Source organism: Schistocerca piceifrons, chromosome 5, assembly GCF_021461385.2.
Source record: "Schistocerca piceifrons isolate TAMUIC-IGC-003096 chromosome 5, iqSchPice1.1, whole genome shotgun sequence".
In the NCBI taxonomy this organism is placed as follows: domain Eukaryota; kingdom Metazoa; phylum Arthropoda; class Insecta; order Orthoptera; family Acrididae; genus Schistocerca; species Schistocerca piceifrons.
This window is the reverse complement of record NC_060142.1, coordinates 599,753,924-599,775,277: the sequence shown is the minus strand read 5'-3', so window position 1 is coordinate 599,775,277 and position 21,354 is coordinate 599,753,924. Positions and strand designations below refer to the sequence as shown.

Below are 21,354 nucleotides of genomic sequence, written 5' to 3'. Positions count from 1 at the left end.
CTGCACAATCCTGACCTAGTGCACAGCTTGTGGGACAGCGTGGCTCGACTGCGAAATGCGCCTTTCGGCTCGTCTCTCTAGCTACAGTATGCTGTTGTCCACAGTGGCACTGGCGTTGCCCATGGGGCTTCATGTAAGGCGACTGCACGTCGCTCGGCCAACAGCGGCCTACTGCAGACCGACACTTAAGAGACACCAAATACAAATCGACATCGAGAGACAGGCCCTGTCATATGGCACTCGCGACGTATATGCTGAAATTGAATGTAAAGAATGCGTCTTTTGTAGTGGGCGTCCCTCTACTGCAGTGTCACACATGACGAATAAAAAGGAAAACAGTAGAACGTCTGTGTAGGGCCATGTTTTTACCTACAGTGTCACTTGGCTGAATGTGTATAAGGCTCTGTGGCATCACTCAAACGCAGCCAAATTGTCACACTAGCTGTGTATCTCTAACAAAGTTGACGTATGTCCTCACCTCGGTGCCGGTTAAAACGATTTCGCCCCCGGGTGGGCTCGAACCACCAACCTTTCGGTTAACAGCCGAACGCGCTAGCCGATTGCGCCACGGAGGCCTTGACTTTGGCTCCCTTGTGCTCTGTATATCAACGCAATTCGTATACCTTCTGCAGGAATCTCGCAGAATGGTAGCATTTGCTTACGCCTCTTCACATGGATAACGTGCATGCACACTGTAGCGAGGCTCGTAAACGAATGACATCGCCAAGCATGACATTATACTACAAAATGCATACAAACCAATGTTCAACCTATGCATTCAGAAAACCTCTGAGGCCAGTAGAATACTTGTCATAGGTTGTAGAACATTCCTTTCATTCAGTGTACTGCCATGTGTTAGATGCTGCTCGAGATAGCTCCGCTCCTTGCAGGAAGGTTTAAAAAATGAATGCCTTCTGTGAGGTTCGAACTCACGACCCCTGGTTTACGAGACCAGTGCTCTACCACTGAGCTAAGAAGGCGGCAGCTTAGCGTTTGTGAGCTATCCCCAAATTGGTACTTCATCATACTGAATCTTGCAGCCCTCGACCAGATATCGGATTTGGCACACAGCTGCTGCTGGGGGTGTCCACATTGCCGTTTTCCAAATCTCTTGAATGTTTCGCCCTTGCGATCGACGACGAGCGTCGGCCCACTAAAAGTTTGCGGTCTGCACAATCCTGACCTAGTGCACAGCTTGTGGGACAGCGTGGCTCGACTGCGAAATGCGCCTTTCGGCTCGTCTCTCTGGCTACAGTATGCTGTTGTCCACAGTGGCACTGGCGTTGCCCATGGGGCTTCATGTAAGGCGACTGCACGTCGCTCGGCCAACAGCGGCCTACTGCAGACCGACACTTAAGAGACACCAAATACAAATCGACATCGAGAGACAGGCCCTGTCATATGGCACTCGCGACGTATATGCTGAAATTGAATGTAAAGAATGCGTCTTTTGTAGTGGGCGTCCCTCTACTGCAGTGTCACACATGACGAATAAAAAGGAAAACAGTAGAACGTCTGTGTAGGGCCATGTTTTTACCTACAGTGTCACTTGGCTGAATGTGTATAAGGCTCTGTGGCATCACTCAAACGCAGCCAAATTGTCACACTAGCTGTGTATCTCTAACAAAGTTGACGTATGTCCTCACCTCGGTGCCGGTTAAAACGATTTCGCCCCCGGGTGGGCTCGAACCACCAACCTTTCGGTTAACAGCCGAACGCGCTAGCCGATTGCGCCACGGAGGCCTTGACTTTGGCTCCCTTGTGCTCTGTATATCAACGCAATTCGTATACCTTCTGCAGGAATCTCGCAGAATGGTAGCATTTGCTTACGCCTCTTCACATGGATAACGTGCATGCACACTGTAGCGAGGCTCGTAAACGAATGACATCGCCAAGCATGACATTATACTACAAAATGCATACAAACCAATGTTCTGCCTATGCATTCAGAAAACCTCTGAGGCCAGTAGAATACTTGTCATAGGTTGTAGAACATCCCTTTCATTCAGTGTACTGCCATGTGTTAGATGCTGCTCGAGATAGCTCCGCTCCTTGCAGGAAGGTTTAAAAAATGAATGCCTTCTGTGAGGTTCGAACTCACGACCCCTGGTTTACGAGACCAGTGCTCTACCACTGAGCTAAGAAGGCGGCAGCTTAGCGTTTGTGAGCTATCCCCAAATTGGTACTTCATCATACTGAATCTTGCAGCCCTCGACCAGATATCGGATTTGGCACACAGGTGCTGCTGGGGGTGTCCACATTGCCGTTTTCCAAATCTCTTGAATGTTTCGCCCTTGCGATCGACGACGAGCGTCGGCCCACTAAAAGTTTGCGGTCTGCACAATCCTGACCTAGTGCACAGCTTGTGGGACAGCGTGGCTCGACTGCGAAATGCGCCTTTCGGCTCGTCTCTCTGGCTACAGTATGCTGTTGTCCACAGTGGCACTGGCGTTGCCCATGGGGCTTCATGTAAGGCGACTGCACGTCGCTCGGCCAACAGCGGCCTACTGCAGACCGACACTTAAGAGACACCAAATACAAATCGACATCGAGAGACAGGCCCTGTCATATGGCACTCGCGACGTATATGCTGAAATTGAATGTAAAGAATGCGTCTTTTGTAGTGGGCGTCCCTCTACTGCAGTGTCACACATGACGAATAAAAAGGAAAACAGTAGAACGTCTGTGTAGGGCCATGTTTTTACCTACAGTGTCACTTGGCTGAATGTGTATAAGGCTCTGTGGCATCACTCAAACGCAGCCAAATTGTCACACTAGCTGTGTATCTCTAACAAAGTTGACGTATGTCCTCACCTCGGTGCCGGTTAAAACGATTTCGCCCCCGGGTGGGCTCGAACCACCAACCTTTCGGTTAACAGCCGAACGCGCTAGCCGATTGCGCCACGGAGGCCTTGACTTTGGCTCCCTTGTGCTCTGTATATCAACGCAATTCGTATACCTTCTGCAGGAATCTCGCAGAATGGTAGCATTTGCTTACGCCTCTTCACATGGATAACGTGCATGCACACTGTAGCGAGGCTCGTAAACGAATGACATCGCCAAGCATGACATTATACTACAAAATGCATACAAACCAATGTTCAACCTATGCATTCAGAAAACCTCTGAGGCCAGTAGAATACTTGTCATAGGTTGTAGAACATCCCTTTCATTCAGTGTACTGCCATGTGTTAGATGCTGCTCGAGATAGCTCCGCTCCTTGCAGGAAGGTTTAAAAAATGAATGCCTTCTGTGAGGTTCGAACTCACGACCCCTGGTTTACGAGACCAGTGCTCTACCACTGAGCTAAGAATGCGGCAGCTTAGCGTTTGTGAGCTATCCCCAAATTGGTACTTCATCATACTGAATCTTGCAGCCCTCGACCAGATATCGGATTTGGCACACAGCTGCTGCTGGGGGTGTCCACATTGCCGTTTTCCAAATCTCTTGAATGTTTCGCCCTTGCGATCGACGACGAGCGTCGGCCCACTAAAAGTTTGCGGTCTGCACAATCCTGACCTAGTGCACAGCTTGTGGGACAGCGTGGCTCGACTGCGAAATGCGCCTTTCGGCTCGTCTCTCTGGCTACAGTATGCTGTTGTCCACAGTGGCACTGGCGTTGCCCATGGGGCTTCATGTAAGGCGACTGCACGTCGCTCGGCCAACAGCGGCCTACTGCAGACCGACACTTAAGAGACACCAAATACAAATCGACATCGAGAGACAGGCCCTGTCATATGGCACTCGCGACGTATATGCTGAAATTGAATGTAAAGAATGCGTCTTTTGTAGTGGGCGTCCCTCTACTGCAGTGTCACACATGACGAATAAAAAGGAAAACAGTAGAACGTCTGTGTAGGGCCATGTTTTTACCTACAGTGTCACTTGGCTGAATGTGTATAAGGCTCTGTGGCATCACTCAAACGCAGCCAAATTGTCACACTAGCTGTGTATCTCTAACAAAGTTGACGTATGTCCTCACCTCGGTGCCGGTTAAAACGATTTCGCCCCCGGGTGGGCTCGAACCACCAACCTTTCGGTTAACAGCCGAACGCGCTAGCCGATTGCGCCACGGAGGCCTTGACTTTGGCTCCCTTGTGCTCTGTATATCAACGCAATTCGTATACCTTCTGCAGGAATCTCGCAGAATGGTAGCATTTGCTTACGCCTCTTCACATGGATAACGTGCATGCACACTGTAGCGAGGCTCGTAAACGAATGACATCGCCAAGCATGACATTATACTACAAAATGCATACAAACCAATGTTCAACCTATGCATTCAGAAAACCTCTGAGGCCAGTAGAATACTTGTCATAGGTTGTAGAACATTCCTTTCATTCAGTGTACTGCCATGTGTTAGATGCTGCTCGAGATAGCTCCGCTCCTTGCAGGAAGGTTTAAAAAATGAATGCCTTCTGTGAGGTTCGAACTCACGACCCCTGGTTTACGAGACCAGTGCTCTACCACTGAGCTAAGAATGCGGCAGCTTAGCGTTTGTGAGCTATCCCCAAATTGGTACTTCATCATACTGAATCTTGCAGCCCTCGACCAGATATCGGATTTGGCACACAGCTGCTGCTGGGGGTGTCCACATTGCCGTTTTCCAAATCTCTTGAATGTTTCGCCCTTGCGATCGACGACGAGCGTCGGCCCACTAAAAGTTTGCGGTCTGCACAATCCTGACCTAGTGCACAGCTTGTGGGACAGCGTGGCTCGACTGCGAAATGCGCGTTTCGGCTCGTCTCTCTGGCTACAGTATGCTGTTGTCCACAGTGGCACTGGCGTTGCCCATGGGGCTTCATGTAAGGCGACTGCACGTCGCTCGGCCAACAGCGGCCTACTGCAGACCGACACTTAAGAGACACCAAATACAAATCGACATCGAGAGACAGGCCCTGTCATATGGCACTCGCGACGTATATGCTGAAATTGAATGTAAAGAATGCGTCTTTTGTAGTGGGCGTCCCTCTACTGCAGTGTCACACATGACGAATAAAAAGGAAAACAGTAGAACGTCTGTGTAGGGCCATGTTTTTACCTACAGTGTCACTTGGCTGAATGTGTATAAGGCTCTGTGGCATCACTCAAACGCAGCCAAATTGTCACACTAGCTGTGTATCTCTAACAAAGTTGACGTATGTCCTCACCTCGGTGCCGGTTAAAACGATTTCGCCCCCGGGTGGGCTCGAACCACCAACCTTTCGGTAAACAGCCGAACGCGCTAGCCGATTGCGCCACGGAGGCCTTGACTTTGGCTCCCTTGTGCTCTGTATATCAACGCAATTCGTATACCTTCTGCAGGAATCTCGCAGAATGGTAGCATTTGCTTACGCCTCTTCACATGGATAACGTGCATGCACACTGTAGCGAGGCTCGTAAACGAATGACATCGCCAAGCATGACATTATACTACAAAATGCATACAAACCAATGTTCAACCTATGCATTCAGAAAACCTCTGAGGCAAGTAGAATACTTGTCATAGGTTGTAGAACATTCCTTTCATTCAGTGTACTGCCATGTGTTAGATGCTGCTCGAGATAGCTCCGCTCCTTGCAGGAAGGTTTAAAAAATGAATGCCTTCTGTGAGGTTCGAACTCACGACCCCTGGTTTACGAGACCAGTGCTCTACCACTGAGCTAAGAAGGCGGCAGCTTAGCGTTTGTGAGCTATCCCCAAATTGGTACTTCATCATACTGAATCTTGCAGCCCTCGACCAGATATCGGATTTGGCACACAGCTGCTGCTGGGGGTGTCCACATTGCCGTTTTCCAAATCTCTTGAATGTTTCGCCCTTGCGATCGACGACGAGCGTCGGCCCACTAAAAGTTTGCGGTCTGCACAATCCTGACCTAGTGCACAGCTTGTGGGACAGCGTGGCTCGACTGCGAAATGCGCCTTTCGGCTCGTCTCTCTGGCTACAGTATGCTGTTGTCCACAGTGGCACTGGCGTTGCCCATGGGGCTTCATGTAAGGCGACTGCACGTCGCTCGGCCAACAGCGGCCTACTGCAGACCGACACTTAAGAGACACCAAATACAAATCGACATCGAGAGACAGGCCCTGTCATATGGCACTCGCGACGTATATGCTGAAATTGAATGTAAAGAATGCGTCTTTTGTAGTGGGCGTCCCTCTACTGCAGTGTCACACATGACGAATAAAAAGGAAAACAGTAGAACGTCTGTGTAGGGCCATGTTTTTACCTACAGTGTCACTTGGCTGAATGTGTATAAGGCTCTGTGGCATCACTCAAACGCAGCCAAATTGTCACACTAGCTGTGTATCTCTAACAAAGTTGACGTATGTCCTCACCTCGGTGCCGGTTAAAACGATTTCGCCCCCGGGTGGGCTCGAACCACCAACCTTTCGGTTAACAGCCGAACGCGCTAGCCGATTGCGCCACAGAGGCCTTGACTTTGGCTCCCTTGTGCTCTGTATATCAACGCAATTCGTATACCTTCTGCAGGAATCTCGCAGAATGGTAGCATTTGCTTACGCCTCTTCACATGGATAACGTGCATGCACACTGTAGCGAGGCTCGTAAACGAATGACATCGCCAAGCATGACATTATACTACAAAATGCATACAAACCAATGTTCAACCTATGCATTCAGAAAACCTCTGAGGCCAGTAGAATACTTGTCATAGGTTGTAGAACATTCCTTTCATTCAGTGTACTGCCATGTGTTAGATGCTGCTCGAGATAGCTCCGCTCCTTGCAGGAAGGTTTAAAAAATGAATGCCTTCTGTGAGGTTCGAACTCACGACCCCTGGTTTACGAGACCAGTGCTCTACCACTGAGCTAAGAAGGCGGCAGCTTAGCGTTTGTGAGCTATCCCCAAATTGGTACTTCATCATACTGAATCTTGCAGCCCTCGACCAGATATCGGATTTGGCACACAGCTGCTGCTGGGGGTGTCCACATTGCCGTTTTCCAAATCTCTTGAATGTTTCGCCCTTGCGATCGACGACGAGCGTCGGCCCACTAAAAGTTTGCGGTCTGCACAATCCTGACCTAGTGCACAGCTTGTGGGACAGCGTGGCTCGACTGCGAAATGCGCCTTTCGGCTCGTCTCTCTGGCTACAGTATGCTGTTGTCCACAGTGGCACTGGCGTTGCCCATGGGGCTTCATGTAAGGCGACTGCACGTCGCTCGGCCAACAGCGGCCTACTGCAGACCGACACTTAAGAGACACCAAATACAAATCGACATCGAGAGACAGGCCCTGTCATATGGCACTCGCGACGTATATGCTGAAATTGAATGTAAAGAATGCGTCTTTTGTAGTGGGCGTCCCTCTACTGCAGTGTCACACATGACGAATAAAAAGGAAAACAGTAGAACGTCTGTGTAGGGCCATGTTTTTACCTACAGTGTCACTTGGCTGAATGTGTATAAGGCTCTGTGGCATCACTCAAACGCAGCCAAATTGTCACACTAGCTGTGTATCTCTAACAAAGTTGACGTATGTCCTCACCTCGGTGCCGGTTAAAACGATTTCGCCCCCGGGTGGGCTCGAACCACCAACCTTTCGGTTAACAGCCGAACGCGCTAGCCGATTGCGCCACGGAGGCCTTGACTTTGGCTCCCTTGTGCTCTGTATATCAACGCAATTCGTATACCTTCTGCAGGAATCTCGCAGAATGGTAGCATTTGCTTACGCCTCTTCACATGGATAACGTGCATGCACACTGTAGCGAGGCTCGTAAACGAATGACATCGCCAAGCATGACATTATACTACAAAATGCATACAAACCAATGTTCAACCTATGCATTCAGAAAACCTCTGAGGCCAGTAGAATACTTGTCATAGGTTGTAGAACATTCCTTTCATTCAGTGTACTGCCATGTGTTAGATGCTGCTCGAGATAGCTCCGCTCCTTGCAGGAAGGTTTAAAAAATGAATGCCTTCTGTGAGGTTCGAACTCACGACCCCTGGTTTACGAGACCAGTGCTCTACCACTGAGCTAAGAAGGCGGCAGCTTAGCGTTTGTGAGCTATCCCCAAATTGGTACTTCATCATACTGAATCTTGCAGCCCTCGACCAGATATCGGATTTGGCACACAGCTGCTGCTGGGGGTGTCCACATTGCCGTTTTCCAAATCTCTTGAATGTTTCGCCCTTGCGATCGACGACGAGCGTCGGCCCACTAAAAGTTTGCGGTCTGCACAATCCTGACCTAGTGCACAGCTTGTGGGACAGCGTGGCTCGACTGCGAAATGCGCCTTTCGGCTCGTCTCTCTGGCTACAGTATGCTGTTGTCCACAGTGGCACTGGCGTTGCCCATGGGGCTTCATGTAAGGCGACTGCACGTCGCTCGGCCAACAGCGGCCTACTGCAGACCGACACTTAAGAGACACCAAATACAAATCGACATCGAGAGACAGGCCCTGTCATATGGCACTCGCGACGTATATGCTGAAATTGAATGTAAAGAATGCGTCTTTTGTAGTGGGCGTCCCTCTACTGCAGTGTCACACATGACGAATAAAAAGGAAAACAGTAGAACGTCTGTGTAGGGCCATGTTTTTACCTACAGTGTCACTTGGCTGAATGTGTATAAGGCTCTGTGGCATCACTCAAACGCAGCCAAATTGTCACACTAGCTGTGTATCTCTAACAAAGTTGACGTATGTCCTCACCTCGGTGCCGGTTAAAACGATTTCGCCCCCGGGTGGGCTCGAACCACCAACCTTTCGGTTAACAGCCGAACGCGCTAGCCGATTGCGCCACGGAGACCTTGACTTTGGCTCCCTTGTGCTCTGTATATCAACGCAATTCGTATACCTTCTGCAGGAATCTCGCAGAATGGTAGCATTTGCTTACGCCTCTTCACATGGATAACGTGCATGCACACTGTAGCGAGGCTCGTAAACGAATGACATCGCCAAGCATGACATTATACTACAAAATGCATACAAACCAATGTTCAACCTATGCATTCAGAAAACCTCTGAGGCCAGTAGAATACTTGTCATAGGTTGTAGAACATTCCTTTCATTCAGTGTACTGCCATGTGTTAGATGCTGCTCGAGATAGCTCCGCTCCTTGCAGGAAGGTTTAAAAAATGAATGCCTTCTGTGAGGTTCGAACTCACGACCCCTGGTTTACGAGACCAGTGCTCTACCACTGAGCTAAGAAGGCGGCAGCTTAGCGTTTGTGAGCTATCCCCAAATTGGTACTTCATCATACTGAATCTTGCAGCCCTCGACCAGATATCGGATTTGGCACACAGCTGCTGCTGGGGGTGTCCACATTGCCGTTTTCCAAATCTCTTGAATGTTTCGCCCTTGCGATCGACGACGAGCGTCGGCCCACTAAAAGTTTGCGGTCTGCACAATCCTGACCTAGTGCACAGCTTGTGGGACAGCGTGGCTCGACTGCGAAATGCGCCTTTCGGCTCGTCTCTCTGGCTACAGTATGCTGTTGTCCACAGTGGCACTGGCGTTGCCCATGGGGCTTCATGTAAGGCGACTGCACGTCGCTCGGCCAACAGCGGCCTACTGCAGACCGACACTTAAGAGACACCAAATACAAATCGACATCGGGAGACAGGCCCTGTCATATGGCACTCGCGACGTATATGCTGAAATTGAATGTAAAGAATGCGTCTTTTGTAGTGGGCGTCCCTCTACTGCAGTGTCACACATGACGAATAAAAAGGAAAACAGTAGAACGTCTGTGTAGGGCCATGTTTTTACCTACAGTGTCACTTGGCTGAATGTGTATAAGGCTCTGTGGCATCACTCAAACGCAGCCAAATTGTCACACTAGCTGTGTATCTCTAACAAAGTTGACGTATGTCCTCACCTCGGTGCCGGTTAAAACGATTTCGCCCCCGGGTGGGCTCGAACCACCAACCTTTCGGTTAACAGCCGAACGCGCTAGCCGATTGCGCCACGGAGGCCTTGACTTTGGCTCCCTTGTGCTCTGTATATCAACGCAATTCGTATACCTTCTGCAGGAATCTCGCAGAATGGTAGCATTTGCTTACGCCTCTTCACATGGATAACGTGCATGCACACTGTAGCGAGGCTCGTAAACGAATGACATCGCCAAGCATGACATTATACTACAAAATGCATACAAACCAATGTTCAACCTATGCATTCAGAAAACCTCTGAGGCCAGTAGAATACTTGTCATAGGTTGTAGAACATCCCTTTCATTCAGTGTACTGCCATGTGTTAGATGCTGCTCGAGATAGCTCCGCTCCTTGCAGGAAGGTTTAAAAAATGAATGCCTTCTGTGAGGTTCGAACTCACGACCCCTGGTTTACGAGACCAGTGCTCTACCACTTTTTTTTTTTTTTTTTTTTTTTTAAGGTGTATGCTTGAACCATAGAGAGAAAAGCGAGAAAACAAATCACCTACACCGACGCACCAGCGTCACAGTCCATAGCAGGGGTGACGGAGGCATCCGAGGGAGGGGGACTGCTACCCCGTTCCGCGGATCCCTTACGTTTCGGTTTTTTACGAACAGCATTAACGTTCGGCTGAACGCGTAACTTGCGTCGGCTGACGGGCAAGGAAACTTCAGCCGCCGGTGACGTAGGAGGGTCAAGTTCTGTATCCGACACCACCCGCGCCGGTCCACATGCGGGATCCGGGGTCGCGGGGGAAACATCCGACAAAACGGAATGGTCAACACCTGCACTAGCTTCCGGCAAACATGGACTGCACGGAGGCGAAACGTGAGCAGGAAGGTCCGAGGCCGCAGAGTTGGAAGGAAGCGGAGCAGCTCCGCTGGCAGAGGTATGGGGCAGCGAAGCAGGAAGTTGTCGCGGCTCCACTTGTTGTGACATCGAAGTCGGTTCGGAAGACGGCGCCAACAGGCCCGACCGACGACCCGACTCGAGAGAAGCTGCGTCGGAGGCCGGAGGGGCGCCAGCAGCCGCCACCGGAACCGCTACCTCAGGAGGGCAGGGAGCAGCTACAGTACACAGTGGCTCGGAGTATGCTGGTCGCTCGGACTGGGGCATCTCAGGGAGATCCTCATCCGTACTATTTCCATCGTGTGGGCGACGCCTCTTATTATTCAAAAGTGGCACACCCACCTGAGGGACAGACGGAACAACATCAGATTTAGCACGCAAAGGAGGAAATTCTGTATCAGGGGTGCGCAAAACCTGTGGCGGGGCGCTACTACCACTGGACTGTGCTACACCAAGAGCAGAACCACCTGCAACGAGGTCAGCGACCGTTAACTTGCGACGCTGTTCGAGAGAATTTTTTAAAACAAAAACTCTCCGCGGACAGTCGGTACGCACGTGACCACTTTCATTGCACAAAAAACAGGTGCCAACCTGACCACTATATGTTACATGGACACGATATCCACCGATCTGCAGGTGAGATGGAATATTCTGCTTAACGTGCATTTCGACTGAACGAATACCACTGTAACATTGCAGGCGATGTTGGCTTGACCAGCGTTCAAGGCGAATGCTCTTTACATCACCATACTTCTGTAGACCCTCCTTAAGATAGACATTATCCACCTCCGGTGGAAGGTTGTAAACACGAACATTGGTATACGTGATGGAAGCATTGGAAAGCAGCACGGTACTTACAGAATCATCCCGATGCCGAAAGAGAACTTGATGACCATATTTAGAAAGAATTTTATCAACCTGAAGTGGGTCCATAAACTTAACAAAGAAAACATACAGTTCGGTATCAAAATAAGCAGTGTGCACCTGATCCGAATGAACACCAAAGGTATCTACCAACCAATCATGAATCTCAAGAGAACTAGGTTGCACATGGCGGGTTGACTTGTCAAAAGCAAAACTAACTGTAGCCTGACGAGGAATAACCTGGGACGACATTTTCAAAATATGCGGTCGAAACCGCTACACAAAAAACACTGAAATAAGGACAGAAAGTAACACAAGGTACGAAACAACGACGGAGAAATACTCTCAGAAGTTGCAACACAACACGTAACAAAAACGATAGTCCACTATACGTAACGCTACGGCGGAGCGGAAGACTAGGCACGTCCACACTACCACTGAGCTAAGAAGGCGGCAGCTTAGCGTTTGTGAGCTATCCCCAAATTGGTACTTCATCATACTGAATCTTGCAGCCCTCGACCAGATATCGGATTTGGCACACAGCTGCTGCTGGGGGTGTCCACATTGCCGTTTTCCAAATCTCTTGAATGTTTCGCCCTTGCGATCGACGACGAGCGTCGGCCCACTAAAAGTTTGCGGTCTGCACAATCCTGACCTAGTGCACAGCTTGTGGGACAGCGTGGCTCGACTGCGAAATGCGCCTTTCGGCTCGTCTCTCTGGCTACAGTATGCTGTTGTCCACAGTGGCACTGGCGTTGCCCATGGGGCTTCATGTAAGGCGACTGCACGTCGCTCGGCCAACAGCGGCCTACTGCAGACCGACACTTAAGAGACACCAAATACAAATCGACATCGAGAGACAGGCCCTGTCATATGGCACTCGCGACGTATATGCTGAAATTGAATGTAAAGAATGCGTCTTTTGTAGTGGGCGTCCCTCTACTGCAGTGTCACACATGACGAATAAAAAGGAAAACAGTAGAACGTCTGTGTAGGGCCATGTTTTTACCTACAGTGTCACTTGGCTGAATGTGTATAAGGCTCTGTGGCATCACTCAAACGCAGCCAAATTGTCACACTAGCTGTGTATCTCTAACAAAGTTGACGTATGTCCTCACCTCGGTGCCGGTTAAAACGATTTCGCCCCCGGGTGGGCTCGAACCACCAACCTTTCGGTTAACAGCCGAACGCGCTAGCCGATTGCGCCACGGAGGCCTTGACTTTGGCTCCCTTGTGCTCTGTATATCAACGCAATTCGTATACCTTCTGCAGGAATCTCGCAGAATGGTAGCATTTGCTTACGCCTCTTCACATGGATAACGTGCATGCACACTGTAGCGAGGCTCGTAAACGAATGACATCGCCAAGCATGACATTATACTACAAAATGCATACAAACCAATGTTCAACCTATGCATTCAGAAAACCTCTGAGGCCAGTAGAATACTTGTCATAGGTTGTAGAACATTCCTTTCATTCAGTGTACTGCCATGTGTTAGATGCTGCTCGAGATAGCTCCGCTCCTTGCAGGAAGGTTTAAAAAATGAATGCCTTCTGTGAGGTTCGAACTCACGACCCCTGGTTTACGAGACCAGTGCTCTACCACTGAGCTAAGAAGGCGGCAGCTTAGCGTTTGTGAGCTATCCCCAAATTGGTACTTCATCATACTGAATCTTGCAGCCCTCGACCAGATATCGGATTTGGCACACAGCTGCTGCTGGGGGTGTCCACATTGCCGTTTTCCAAATCTCTTGAATGTTTCGCCCTTGCGATCGACGACGAGCGTCGGCCCACTAAAAGTTTGCGGTCTGCACAATCCTGACCTAGTGCACAGCTTGTGGGACAGCGTGGCTCGACTGCGAAATGCGCCTTTCGGCTCGTCTCTCTGGCTACAGTATGCTGTTGTCCACAGTGGCACTGGCGTTGCCCATGGGGCTTCATGTAAGGCGACTGCACGTCGCTCGGCCAACAGCGGCCTACTGCAGACCGACACTTAAGAGACACCAAATACAAATCGACATCGAGAGACAGGCCCTGTCATATGGCACTCGCGACGTATATGCTGAAATTGAATGTAAAGAATGCGTCTTTTGTAGTGGGCGTCCCTCTACTGCAGTGTCACACATGACGAATAAAAAGGAAAACAGTAGAACGTCTGTGTAGGGCCATGTTTTTACCTACAGTGTCACTTGGCTGAATGTGTATAAGGCTCTGTGGCATCACTCAAACGCAGCCAAATTGTCACACTAGCTGTGTATCTCTAACAAAGTTGACGTATGTCCTCACCTCGGTGCCGGTTAAAACGATTTCGCCCCCGGGTGGGCTCGAACCACCAACCTTTCGGTTAACAGCCGAACGCGCAAGCCGATTGCGCCACGGAGGCCTTGACTTTGGCTCCCTTGTGCTCTGTATATCAACGCAATTCGTATACCTTCTGCAGGAATCTCGCAGAATGGTAGCATTTGCTTACGCCTCTTCACATGGATAACGTGCATGCACACTGTAGCGAGGCTCGTAAACGAATGACATCGCCAAGCATGACATTATACTACAAAATGCATACAAACCAATGTTCAACCTATGCATTCAGAAAACCTCTGAGGCCAGTAGAATACTTGTCATAGGTTGTAGAACATTCCTTTCATTCAGTGTACTGCCATGTGTTAGATGCTGCTCGAGATAGCTCCGCTCCTTGCAGGAAGGTTTAAAAAATGAATGCCTTCTGTGAGGTTCGAACTCACGACCCCTGGTTTACGAGACCAGTGCTCTACCACTGAGCTAAGAAGGCGGCAGCTTAGCGTTTGTGAGCTATCCCCAAATTGGTACTTCATCATACTGAATCTTGCAGCCCTCGACCAGATATCGGATTTGGCACACAGCTGCTGCTGGGGGTGTCCACATTGCCGTTTTCCAAATCTCTTGAATGTTTCGCCCTTGCGATCGACGACGAGCGTCGGCCCACTAAAAGTTTGCGGTCTGCACAATCCTGACCTAGTGCACAGCTTGTGGGACAGCGTGGCTCGACTGCGAAATGCGCCTTTCGGCTCGTCTCTCTGGCTACAGTATGCTGTTGTCCACAGTGGCACTGGCGTTGCCCATGGGGCTTCATGTAAGGCGACTGCACGTCGCTCGGCCAACAGCGGCCTACTGCAGACCGACACTTAAGAGACACCAAATACAAATCGACATCGAGAGACAGGCCCTGTCATATGGCACTCGCGACGTATATGCTGAAATTGAATGTAAAGAATGCGTCTTTTGTAGTGGGCGTCCCTCTACTGCAGTGTCACACATGACGAATAAAAAGGAAAACAGTAGAACGTCTGTGTAGGGCCATGTTTTTACCTACAGTGTCACTTGGCTGAATGTGTATAAGGCTCTGTGGCATCACTCAAACGCAGCCAAATTGTCACACTAGCTGTGTATCTCTAACAAAGTTGACGTATGTCCTCACCTCGGTGCCGGTTAAAACGATTTCGCCCCCGGGTGGGCTCGAACCACCAACCTTTCGGTTAACAGCCGAACGCGCTAGCCGATTGCGCCACGGAGGCCTTGACTTTGGCTCCCTTGTGCTCTGTATATCAACGCAATTCGTATACCTTCTGCAGGAATCTCGCAGAATGGTAGCATTTGCTTACGCCTCTTCACATGGATAACGTGCATGCACACTGTAGCGAGGCTCGTAAACGAATGACATCGCCAAGCATGACATTATACTACAAAATGCATACAAACCAATGTTCAACCTATGCATTCAGAAAACCTCTGAGGCCAGTAGAATACTTGTCATAGGTTGTAGAACATTCCTTTCATTCAGTGTACTGCCATGTGTTAGATGCTGCTCGAGATAGCTCCGCTCCTTGCAGGAAGGTTTAAAAAATGAATGCCTTCTGTGAGGTTCGAACTCACGACCCCTGGTTTACGAGACCAGTGCTCTACCACTGAGCTAAGAAGGCGGCAGCTTAGCGTTTGTGAGCTATCCCCAAATTGGTACTTCATCATACTGAATCTTGCAGCCCTCGACCAGATATCGGATTTGGCACACAGCTGCTGCTGGGGGTGTCCACATTGCCGTTTTCCAAATCTCTTGAATGTTTCGCCCTTGCGATCGACGACGAGCGTCGGCCCACTAAAAGTTTGCGGTCTGCACAATCCTGACCTAGTGCACAGCTTGTGGGACAGCGTGGCTCGACTGCGAAATGCGCCTTTCGGCTCGTCTCTCTGGCTACAGTATGCTGTTGTCCACAGTGGCACTGGCGTTGCCCATGGGGCTTCATGTAAGGCGACTGCACGTCGCTCGGCCAACAGCGGCCTACTGCAGACCGACACTTAAGAGACACCAAATACAAATCGACATCGAGAGACAGGCCCTGTCATATGGCACTCGCGACGTATATGCTGAAATTGAATGTAAAGAATGCGTCTTTTGTAGTGGGCGTCCCTCTACTGCAGTGTCACACATGACGAATAAAAAGGAAAACAGTAGAACGTCTGTGTAGGGCCATGTTTTTACCTACAGTGTCACTTGGCTGAATGTGTATAAGGCTCTGTGGCATCACTCAAACGCAGCCAAATTGTCACACTAGCTGTGTATCTCTAACAAAGTTGACGTATGTCCTCACCTCGGTGCCGGTTAAAACGATTTCGCCCCCGGGTGGGCTCGAACCACCAACCTTTCGGTTAACAGCCGAACGCGCTAGCCGATTGCGCCACGGAGGCCTTGACTTTGGCTCCCTTGTGCTCTGTATATCAACGCAATTCGTATACCTTCTGCAGGAATCTCGCAGAATGGTAGCATTTGCTTACGCCTCTTCACATGGATAACGTGCATGCACACTGTAGCGAGGCTCGTAAACGAATGACATCGCCAAGCATGACATTATACTACAAAATGCATACAAACCAATGTTCAACCTATGCATTCAGAAAACCTCTGAGGCCAGTAGAATACTTGTCATAGGTTGTAGAACATTCCTTTCATTCAGTGTACTGCCATGTGTTAGATGCTGCTCGAGATAGCTCCGCTCCTTGCAGGAAGGTTTAAAAAATGAATGCCTTCTGTGAGGTTCGAACTCACGACCCCTGGTTTACGAGACCAGTGCTCTACCACTGAGCTAAGAAGGCGGCAGCTTAGCGTTTGTGAGCTATCCCCAAATTGGTACTTCATCATACTGAATCTTGCAGCCCTCGACCAGATATCGGATTTGGCACACAGCTGCTGCTGGGGGTGTCCACATTGCCGTTTTCCAAATCTCTTGAATGTTTCGCCCTTGCGATCGACGACGAGCGTCGGCCCACTAAAAGTTTGCGGTCTGCACAATCCTGACCTAGTGCACAGCTTGTGGGACAGCGTGGCTCGACTGCGAAATGCGCCTTTCGGCTCGTCTCTCTGGCTACAGTATGCTGTTGTCCACAGTGGCACTGGCGTTGCCCATGGGGCTTCATGTAAGGCGACTGCACGTCGCTCGGCCAACAGCGGCCTACTGCAGACCGACACTTAAGAGACACCAAATACAAATCGACATCGGGAGACAGGCCCTGTCATATGGCACTCGCGACGTATATGCTGAAATTGAATGTAAAGAATGCGTCTTTTGTAGTGGGCGTCCCTCTACTGCAGTGTCACACATGACGAATAAAAAGGAAAACAGTAGAACGTCTGTGTAGGGCCATGTTTTTACCTACAGTGTCACTTGGCTGAATGTGTATAAGGCTCTGTGGCATCACTCAAACGCAGCCAAATTGTCACACTAGCTGTGTATCTCTAACAAAGTTGACGTATGTCCTCACCTCGGTGCCGGTTAAAACGATTTCGCCCCCGGGTGGGCTCGAACCACCAACCTTTCGGTTAACAGCCGAACGCGCTAGCCGATTGCGCCACGGAGGCCTTGACTTTGGCTCCCTTGTGCTCTGTATATCAACGCAATTCGTATACCTTCTGCAGGAATCTCGCAGAATGGTAGCATTTGCTTACGCCTCTTCACATGGATAACGTGCATGCACACTGTAGCGAGGCTCGTAAACGAATGACATCGCCAAGCATGACATTATACTACAAAATGCATACAAACCAATGTTCAACCTATGCATTCAGAAAACCTCTGAGGCCAGTAGAATACTTGTCATAGGTTGTAGAACATCCCTTTCATTCAGTGTACTGCCATGTGTTAGATGCTGCTCGAGATAGCTCCGCTCCTTGCAGGAAGGTTTAAAAAATGAATGCCTTCTGTGAGGTTCGAACTCACGACCCCTGGTTTACGAGACCAGTGCTCTACCACTTTTTTTTTTTTTTTTTTTTTTTTTAAGGTGTATGCTTGAACCATAGAGAGAAAAGCGAGAAAACAAATCACCTACACCGACGCACCAGCGTCACAGTCCATAGCAGGGGTGACGGAGGCATCCGAGGGAGGGGGACTGCTACCCCGTTCCGCGGATCCCTTACGTTTCGGTTTTTTACGAACAGCATTAACGTTCGGCTGAACGCGTAACTTGCGTCGGCTGACGGGCAAGGAAACTTCAGCCGCCGGTGACGTAGGAGGGTCAAGTTCTGTATCCGACACCACCCGCGCCGGTCCACATGCGGGATCCGGGGTCGCGGGGGAAACATCCGACAAAACGGAATGGTCAACACCTGCACTAGCTTCCGGCAAACATGGACTGCACGGAGGCGAAACGTGAGCAGGAAGGTCCGAGGCCGCAGAGTTGGAAGGAAGCGGAGCAGCTCCGCTGGCAGAGGTATGGGGCAGCGAAGCAGGAAGTTGTCGCGGCTCCACTTGTTGTGACATCGAAGTCGGTTCGGAAGACGGCGCCAACAGGCCCGACCGATGACCCGACTCGAGAGAAGCTGCGTCGGAGGCCGGAGGGGCGCCAGCAGCCGCCACCGGAACCGCTACCTCAGGAGGGCAGGGAGCAGCTACAGTACACAGTGGCTCGGAGGATGCCGGTCGCTCGGACTGGGGCATCTCAGGGAGATCCTCATCCGTACTATTTCCATCGTGTGGGCGACGCCTCTTATTATTCAAAAGTGGCACACCCACCTGAGGGACAGACGGAACAACATCAGATTTAGCACGCAAAGGAGGAAATTCTGTATCAGGGGTGCGCAAAACCTGTGGCGGGGCGCTACTACCACTGGACTGTGCTACACCAAGAGCAGAACCACCTGCAACGAGGTCAGCGACCGTTAACTTGCGACGCTGTTCGAGAGAATTTTTTAAAACAAAAACTCTCCGCGGACAGTCGGTACGCACGTGACCACTTTCATTGCACAAAAAACAGGTGCCAACCTGACCACTATATGTTACATGGACACGATATCCACCGATCTGCAGGTGAGATGGAATATTCTGCTTAACGTGCATTTCGACTGAACGAATACCACTGTAACATTGCAGGCGATGTTGGCTTGACCAGCGTTCAAGGCGAATGCTCTTTACATCACCATACTTCTGTAGACCCTCCTTAAGATAGACATTATCCACCTCCGGTGGAAGGTTGTAAACACGAACATTGGTATACGTGATGGAAGCATTGGAAAGCAGCACGGTACTTACAGAATCATCCCGATGCCGAAAGAGAACTTGATGACCATATTTAGAAAGAATTTTATCAACCTGAAGTGGGTCCATAAACTTAACAAAGAAAACATACAGTTCGGTATCAAAATAAGCAGTGTGCACCTGATCCGAATGAACACCAAAGGTATCTACCAACCAATCATGAATCTCAAGAGAACTAGGTTGCACATGGCGGGTTGACTTGTCAAAAGCAAAACTAACTGTAGCCTGACGAGGAATAACCTGGGACGACATTTTCAAAATATGCGGTCGAAACCGCTACACAAAAAACACTGAAATAAGGACAGAAAGTAACACAAGGTACGAAACAACGACGGAGAAATACTCTCAGAAGTTGCAACACAACACGTAACAAAAACGATAGTCCACTATACGTAACGCTACGGCGGAGCGGAAGACTAGGCACGTCCACACTACCACTGAGCTAAGAAGGCGGCAGCTTAGCGTTTGTGAGCTATCCCCAAATTGGTACTTCATCATACTGAATCTTGCAGCCCTCGACCAGATATCGGATTTGGCACACAGCTGCTGCTGGGGGTGTCCACATTGCCGTTTTCCAAATCTCTTGAATGTTTCGCCCTTGCGATCGACGACGAGCGTCGGCCCACTAAAAGTTTGCGGTCTGCACAATCCTGACCTAGTGCACAGCTTGTGGGACAGCGTGGCTCGACTGCGAAATGCGCCTTTCGGCTCGTCTCTCTGGCTACAGTATGCTGTTGTCCACAGTGGCACTGGCGTTGCCCATGGGGCTTCATGTAAGGCGACTGCACGTCGCTCGGCCAACAGCGGCCTACTGCAGACCGACACTTAAGAGACACCAAATACAAATCGACATCGAGAGACAGGCCCTGTCATATGGCACTCGCGACGTATATGCTGAAATTGAATGTAAAGAATGCGTCTTTTGTAGTGGGCGTCCCTCTACTGCAGTGTCACACATGACGAATAAAAAGGAAAACAGTAGAACGTCTGTGTAGGGCCATGTTTTTACCTACAGTGTCACTTGGCTGAATGTGTATAAGGCTCTGTGGCATCACTCAAACGCAGCCAAATTGTCACACTAGCTGTGTATCTCTAACAAAGTTGACGTATGTCCTCACCTCGGTGCCGGTTAAAACGATTTCGCCCCCGGGTGGGCTCGAACCACCAACCTTTCGGTTAACAGCCGAACGCGCTAGCCGATTGCGCCACGGAGGCCTTGACTTTGGCTCCCTTGTGCTCTGTATATCAACGCAATTCGTATACCTTCTGCAGGAATCTCGCAGAATGGTAGCATTTGCTTACGCCTCTTCACATGGATAACGTGCATGCACACTGTAGCGAGGCTCGTAAACGAATGACATCGCCAAGCATGACATTATACTACAAAATGCATACAAACCAATGTTCAACCTATGCATTCAGAAAACCTCTGAGGCCAGTAGAATACTTGTCATAGGTTGTAGAACATTCCTTTCATTCAGTGTACTGCCATGTGTTAGATGCTGCTCGAGATAGCTCCGCTCCTTGCAGGAAGGTTTAAAAAATGAATGCCTTCTGTGAGGTTCGAACTCACGACCCCTGGTTTACGAGACCAGTGCTCTACCACTGAGCTAAGAAGGCGGCAGCTTAGCGTTTGTGAGCTATCCCCAAATTGGTACTTCATCATACTGAATCTTGCAGCCCTCGACCAGATATCGGATTTGGCACACAGCTGCTGCTGGGGGTGTCCACATTGCCGTTTTCCAAATCTCTTGAATGTTTCGCCCTTGCGATCGACGACGAGCGTCGGCCCACTAAAAGTTTGCGGTCTGCACAATCCTGACCTAGTGCACAGCTTGTGGGACAGCGTGGCTCGACTGCGAAATGCGCCTTTCGGCTCGTCTCTCTGGCTACAGTATGCTGTTGTCCACAGTGGCACTGGCGTTGCCCATGGGGCTTCATGTAAGGCGACTGCACGTCGCTCGGCCAACAGCGGCCTACTGCAGACCGACACTTAAGAGACACCAAATACAAATCGACATCGGGAGACAGGCCCTGTCATATGGCACTCGCGACGTATATGCTGAAATTGAATGTAAAGAATGCGTCTTTTGTAGTGGGCGTCCCTCTACTGCAGTGTCACACATGACGAATAAAAAGGAAAACAGTAGAACGTCTGTGTAGGGCCATGTTTTTACCTACAGTGTCACTTGGCTGAATGTGTAT

The 21,354-nt window shown here is 50.0% G+C and overlaps 28 non-coding genes across 28 annotated transcripts; all 28 read right to left on the bottom strand.

The window, feature by feature from the left end:
* Positions 1 to 501: 501 nt before the first annotated feature.
* Positions 502 to 575, bottom strand: Trnan-guu. Its single transcript has one exon. It is a non-coding gene; the product is annotated as a tRNA-Asn (tRNA).
* A 333-nt stretch (positions 576 to 908) lies between these two features.
* On the bottom strand, positions 909 to 980 carry Trnat-cgu. Its single transcript has one exon. It is a non-coding gene; the product is annotated as a tRNA-Thr (tRNA).
* Positions 981 to 1,669: 689 nt separating this feature from the next.
* Positions 1,670 to 1,743, bottom strand: Trnan-guu. The gene has a single exon. It is a non-coding gene; the product is annotated as a tRNA-Asn (tRNA).
* Positions 1,744 to 2,076: 333 nt separating this feature from the next.
* Positions 2,077 to 2,148, bottom strand: Trnat-cgu. Its single transcript has one exon. It is a non-coding gene; the product is annotated as a tRNA-Thr (tRNA).
* A 689-nt stretch (positions 2,149 to 2,837) lies between these two features.
* Positions 2,838 to 2,911, bottom strand: Trnan-guu. The gene has a single exon. It is a non-coding gene; the product is annotated as a tRNA-Asn (tRNA).
* Positions 2,912 to 3,244: 333 nt separating this feature from the next.
* Positions 3,245 to 3,316, bottom strand: Trnat-cgu. Its single transcript has one exon. It is a non-coding gene; the product is annotated as a tRNA-Thr (tRNA).
* Positions 3,317 to 4,005: 689 nt separating this feature from the next.
* On the bottom strand, positions 4,006 to 4,079 carry Trnan-guu. Its single transcript has one exon. It is a non-coding gene; the product is annotated as a tRNA-Asn (tRNA).
* A 333-nt stretch (positions 4,080 to 4,412) lies between these two features.
* On the bottom strand, positions 4,413 to 4,484 carry Trnat-cgu. Its single transcript has one exon. It is a non-coding gene; the product is annotated as a tRNA-Thr (tRNA).
* A 689-nt stretch (positions 4,485 to 5,173) lies between these two features.
* Positions 5,174 to 5,247, bottom strand: Trnan-guu. Its single transcript has one exon. It is a non-coding gene; the product is annotated as a tRNA-Asn (tRNA).
* A 333-nt stretch (positions 5,248 to 5,580) lies between these two features.
* Trnat-cgu lies at positions 5,581 to 5,652 on the bottom strand. Its single transcript has one exon. It is a non-coding gene; the product is annotated as a tRNA-Thr (tRNA).
* Positions 5,653 to 6,341: 689 nt separating this feature from the next.
* Trnan-guu lies at positions 6,342 to 6,415 on the bottom strand. Its single transcript has one exon. It is a non-coding gene; the product is annotated as a tRNA-Asn (tRNA).
* Positions 6,416 to 6,748: 333 nt separating this feature from the next.
* On the bottom strand, positions 6,749 to 6,820 carry Trnat-cgu. Its single transcript has one exon. It is a non-coding gene; the product is annotated as a tRNA-Thr (tRNA).
* Positions 6,821 to 7,509: 689 nt separating this feature from the next.
* On the bottom strand, positions 7,510 to 7,583 carry Trnan-guu. Its single transcript has one exon. It is a non-coding gene; the product is annotated as a tRNA-Asn (tRNA).
* A 333-nt stretch (positions 7,584 to 7,916) lies between these two features.
* Trnat-cgu lies at positions 7,917 to 7,988 on the bottom strand. Its single transcript has one exon. It is a non-coding gene; the product is annotated as a tRNA-Thr (tRNA).
* A 689-nt stretch (positions 7,989 to 8,677) lies between these two features.
* On the bottom strand, positions 8,678 to 8,751 carry Trnan-guu. Its single transcript has one exon. It is a non-coding gene; the product is annotated as a tRNA-Asn (tRNA).
* Positions 8,752 to 9,084: 333 nt separating this feature from the next.
* Positions 9,085 to 9,156, bottom strand: Trnat-cgu. Its single transcript has one exon. It is a non-coding gene; the product is annotated as a tRNA-Thr (tRNA).
* A 689-nt stretch (positions 9,157 to 9,845) lies between these two features.
* Trnan-guu lies at positions 9,846 to 9,919 on the bottom strand. Its single transcript has one exon. It is a non-coding gene; the product is annotated as a tRNA-Asn (tRNA).
* Positions 9,920 to 12,731: 2,812 nt separating this feature from the next.
* On the bottom strand, positions 12,732 to 12,805 carry Trnan-guu. The gene has a single exon. It is a non-coding gene; the product is annotated as a tRNA-Asn (tRNA).
* A 333-nt stretch (positions 12,806 to 13,138) lies between these two features.
* Positions 13,139 to 13,210, bottom strand: Trnat-cgu. The gene has a single exon. It is a non-coding gene; the product is annotated as a tRNA-Thr (tRNA).
* Positions 13,211 to 13,899: 689 nt separating this feature from the next.
* On the bottom strand, positions 13,900 to 13,973 carry Trnan-guu. Its single transcript has one exon. It is a non-coding gene; the product is annotated as a tRNA-Asn (tRNA).
* A 333-nt stretch (positions 13,974 to 14,306) lies between these two features.
* Positions 14,307 to 14,378, bottom strand: Trnat-cgu. The gene has a single exon. It is a non-coding gene; the product is annotated as a tRNA-Thr (tRNA).
* A 689-nt stretch (positions 14,379 to 15,067) lies between these two features.
* On the bottom strand, positions 15,068 to 15,141 carry Trnan-guu. The gene has a single exon. It is a non-coding gene; the product is annotated as a tRNA-Asn (tRNA).
* A 333-nt stretch (positions 15,142 to 15,474) lies between these two features.
* Trnat-cgu lies at positions 15,475 to 15,546 on the bottom strand. Its single transcript has one exon. It is a non-coding gene; the product is annotated as a tRNA-Thr (tRNA).
* A 689-nt stretch (positions 15,547 to 16,235) lies between these two features.
* On the bottom strand, positions 16,236 to 16,309 carry Trnan-guu. Its single transcript has one exon. It is a non-coding gene; the product is annotated as a tRNA-Asn (tRNA).
* A 333-nt stretch (positions 16,310 to 16,642) lies between these two features.
* On the bottom strand, positions 16,643 to 16,714 carry Trnat-cgu. Its single transcript has one exon. It is a non-coding gene; the product is annotated as a tRNA-Thr (tRNA).
* A 689-nt stretch (positions 16,715 to 17,403) lies between these two features.
* On the bottom strand, positions 17,404 to 17,477 carry Trnan-guu. Its single transcript has one exon. It is a non-coding gene; the product is annotated as a tRNA-Asn (tRNA).
* Positions 17,478 to 20,290: 2,813 nt separating this feature from the next.
* On the bottom strand, positions 20,291 to 20,364 carry Trnan-guu. The gene has a single exon. It is a non-coding gene; the product is annotated as a tRNA-Asn (tRNA).
* Positions 20,365 to 20,697: 333 nt separating this feature from the next.
* On the bottom strand, positions 20,698 to 20,769 carry Trnat-cgu. The gene has a single exon. It is a non-coding gene; the product is annotated as a tRNA-Thr (tRNA).
* Positions 20,770 to 21,354: the final 585 nt, after the last annotated feature.